Raw genomic sequence first — 4,031 nt, 5'->3', positions numbered from 1 at the left:
GCGCACCACGGACAAACCGCAGCTCAGCTGAGAGCCATCGCTTTGGGCTTTCGTCACTGACCTTTTCCTCTCGCTCTTCTCTGTCCTCACCTGCCCTCACACTGCTCCCCCTGCACTTTGCACTCTGACAGCTCTCTGCACAGCTCTTTGAAATGCTGAGGAGGACTGGCATGGCAATAAAGGAGGCATGAAGTAAAGGAGGAGGGGGGATGTAAAAAACAAAAACCTGCAGCAAAGAGAAGGCTATGCATTCATCCTCTCTCCATTCCCTCCTGAAATGCCCAGGTTGCTATCCTGTAGAACAAGAGAGTCGTGGGCTGAGCCCACTCAGCACTGTCCCTGCCTGGTCTACCCAGTGAACTGAAGGCTCTGATGCTCTGTCTCCATGGCTGGCAGGATGGAGGGTGAGAAGGTAGCCTGAGGATCAGGGGAGTGCTTCAGTATCTACCATATAATTAACAAACAGAACTTAAAAAAAAAGTTAAAATCATGTGGTACAGCTGCAAAAGCATGCATAATTCTCTTAGACTAAAACAATGCCACCAGCACACCATACATAGAAAAGTGTGAGTTGGGGCAAAGCAAGGGCTTGGGAGGTGTTTTGGATTGCGTATGTAATAGCAGTCCTGTGGACCTGTGGCCCTAAAAATCTGCTGAACTGCTGGCTGTGGCTGCAGATGACAGCCTCATTGCCTGGAATGTCCTTTCCAGTGATCTGTCCCATTCCACTATTTCAGGGGAAGAATTGAGGACATGTGGGGAGAAAAGAAGTGTCTGTAGGGGTGAATGTGAGAATGCCACAAACCCAGAAAAGCATGTGTGGGGCAAACAGAATGCAGACCATCACACACTCCATGGAAGATGCTTGCTCTGGGGCATTTTTGTGTCAAACACCTAGAAAGTGGTCAGGGCTTCAGAGCAGGGGACCAGAACTGTGAAAATGATGCCTGCAGGATGTGTGCCAGTTAGACGAGAGACCTATTGTCCTCCTTCTCCGTGGACCATTTCTTCCTCTGGTTGCTTTGAAGCATTGCATCTGCCCTCAGCAGCCCCTGTGAGGATTGGGCACACCTGCCCCTCAGGGGTGCACTGCAGCTCACACCGGCAGTGCAGGCACCTCTGCACTTCTCCATCCTCACCCACACTGGCAACGGGTGCAAGTGTGTGAAAATGAATCAAGAAACAGCACAGACTCCTGCCTCCCACTCACTCAGAGCTCTATTTACAACCTTCCCAGGTAGATGGGGAGTTTCCTACTCCTTAGCTCCTCCCAGCTAAGATCTCTGCATCCTGCTCCCATTTTAACTGATGCAAACAGAGACTGGGAAAAGTGGAAGTTTTGCAATAACTCACAGGTCATTTGTGAGTTAAGTGGCACAAATTCAAGAGACTGAATGGTCTGCGGAATGTGAAACCGTCAAAAGCCTTTGATTTAAGCCTTCTGCCCTGGTCCTCACTGCGGTATAACTGCAAGGCAAGAGATCACAGAGAGCTTGTGGGTGAAGGAGAAGGTATTTCATTAGATGAGGGAGCTGTGCCTGCACCAGAGACCTGGAGCCTCAGCACCCTCTGCCCACCTCCTGATACCATCTTCAGAGCGAGCCAAAGGGCGATAGTTTCCGTTGGCAGGAAGGTGAGAGATGTCCATGTGAGGTTGCTGTGTGTGTTGGTATGTGTGGGCATATGTGTGTGGGTGCCACAGCAGAGTGTGCACTGAGCTGGCCTCCAGAGCCTGGCATGCCTGGGGAAGTGCCTGCTTTGCCATTGTGGCCAGAGAAGGGTCACGCCACATGAGGCAGTGGAAAAATTGCCCTCAAATGCAGCTGTGCCCCAGCATCCGCATAGCCATGAGCAGGGTCCACATCCAGCCCTTCAAATCCTATGGCATCCCAGCCTGCAATGGGAAAGGGAAGCTGAGGAAAAGGAGATCTGGGCAGGCTGAATCCACTACTGGCATCTGGCTGCCATGTGCTAGATGGAGGGAGGTGGCAGCTCTGCTCGTGGCACTGGCGATGCTGGCTGGGGTGTTGCACGTCCCCTCTCCTTCTCTGGACTCTGGGATGTAAACAAGGCTGAGGTGTGAGCGAAGCAGGCTGTCTGGGTGGTTTGGGAGAGGAGCAAGGACAGCAGGCTGCAGCAGAGGGGAAACCTGCTACGGTACAGAGTGGCAGCCCCTGAATAGGGCACTGATGTGGGGCAGATCTTGCACCATAGCTGGCAGCTGAGGCAAGGCCAGAGACACTTGCTGTGACTGCCCCTCCTGTGACAAAGGAAAGGATGTGGAGCCAGGCTCTGCTTTTTTGTGTCCCTGCTCTCCCTGGTGCTTTGGGTGCAGGCACATCCACCTGTGCCCACCTGCAGGGTCAAAGGTCTCCTTCATACTTTTTTGCTCTGTTTCTCTCTTCCCCTTTCCCGCAGCTATCACAGGACAAGGAGCCTTCAGCTTCTCCTGACTTGTCCCTGGCACGTGCTTCCTTTCCCAGAGACAGCACCATGTCCTGCCCTTCACATCTTCTCTCCCACTCCCTTTCATACCTGCAAGACCAGGGACCTGGACAAAAGGCAGTTGTCAGGGCCAGACCTGTGACAGATGCCTTGAACAAACTTCAGACACATCCACAGAACCCTTTGCAGCAGAGTTTGGACCAATCTTTCAGGGAAGAATACAGCCACAGCTCCAGGTGCGCATCCCAGCTTTGCCCAGGAGAGAGATACTGGCTGTCACCAACCCATGAATCACATTCCACAGGGCAGCTCCACTGCATGGAAAAAGCCACAGACCTGGGGTGAATGAATGAATGAATGAATGAATGAATGAATGAATGAATGAATGAATGAATATTCTCATGGCCTTCCAGGCATGGGTGCACTCACTGGTAGGGCAGCAGGGCTGATCTGACCCATTCTAGACCTTGTTCCTTCAAAGTATTGCAGGGTCCACCTTGCCTGAGCTGAGCCTCACCTACAGCAGCTCCCTGGTCAGGCATCCCTGGTGTGATGGGTGGCACCAGCTACAGACCCTGTCACCGTGCATCTTAGCCCCAAGGGATTTGGCTGAGGAGCCTCCTCAGGAGGCAGGCTGAAAGGTTGAATCATAGAAAACTTTTCTTGAAGATCTGGCTACACATTTCCGGTTCCCCCTCCTCCCTCCCTCCTTTCCTCACCTTTTGTAAGTGTGACAAAGTCACTTCCAATCTGCCAGCATCTCACCTCAAGGAACAGGAACATGCACAAACATAACCGCTACACTTCCTGAGGACACATTTTTATCTGCTTGCTCAGAAGTAAATAAAAAATGGGAAGAAGGCTGGGCTCTGACCTGACAGAGTATTGCATTTACTAGGATATATATAGCCCTTGCTCTGGGCTTGACACAGGACCAGAGGCCTGTAGGGATGTGTATGATTATGTATTCCACCCTTTGCCAAATGAAGGGTTCTGGTACACATCAAACCACAGAAGAAACTATGTGAAGGCAAATTAAACTCAAAACAGAAGGTCCTATATGGGCACTTCATCTTGTTTTTTTGCCTATCCTTCCACCTCAGAAGGAGTCTCTCAGCCCAAAAGATTAGAAACAAAACCCCATGTACGTCTTTGACTTGGACTGAGACCCCAAAAGGCATGTCCCTGTCCTTAGGATTCTACTCCTTCTAGATCTTTCACTCAAGCTTGCAAGTCTCCAGTTCCTGCTCATGTTTTCCCTTCTCCCTCAACTTTATGAGCAATTGCCACTTGTCTTTCCACCTCTGACCTGAATCTCAGGCCTTTCTCATCACACACAGGACTTCCAAATATGCATGTCCATCTTAACTCTGGAACTCCCACTCATTCCAACATTAGGAGGAACAAGTGTCCAATCAACAGTTTATTATCCCTCCTACACTGTACTTCCTGGCCTTCAGGTCTTGGCAGAAAAAAGAGAAATGTCATAGGGAAAACAGAAAATGCTTGTGCTTACCAAGTATTTGATAGAAGAATGTGCCAAAAATTTCATAAGATAAAGGGATCTGATCTCCCTTAAGAGAACT

This window comes from Catharus ustulatus, chromosome 4 (assembly GCF_009819885.2).
Source record: "Catharus ustulatus isolate bCatUst1 chromosome 4, bCatUst1.pri.v2, whole genome shotgun sequence".
NCBI classification, from domain to species: domain Eukaryota; kingdom Metazoa; phylum Chordata; class Aves; order Passeriformes; family Turdidae; genus Catharus; species Catharus ustulatus.
The sequence above is the reverse complement of the archived record's forward strand: the minus strand, read 5'-3'. Positions refer to the sequence as shown.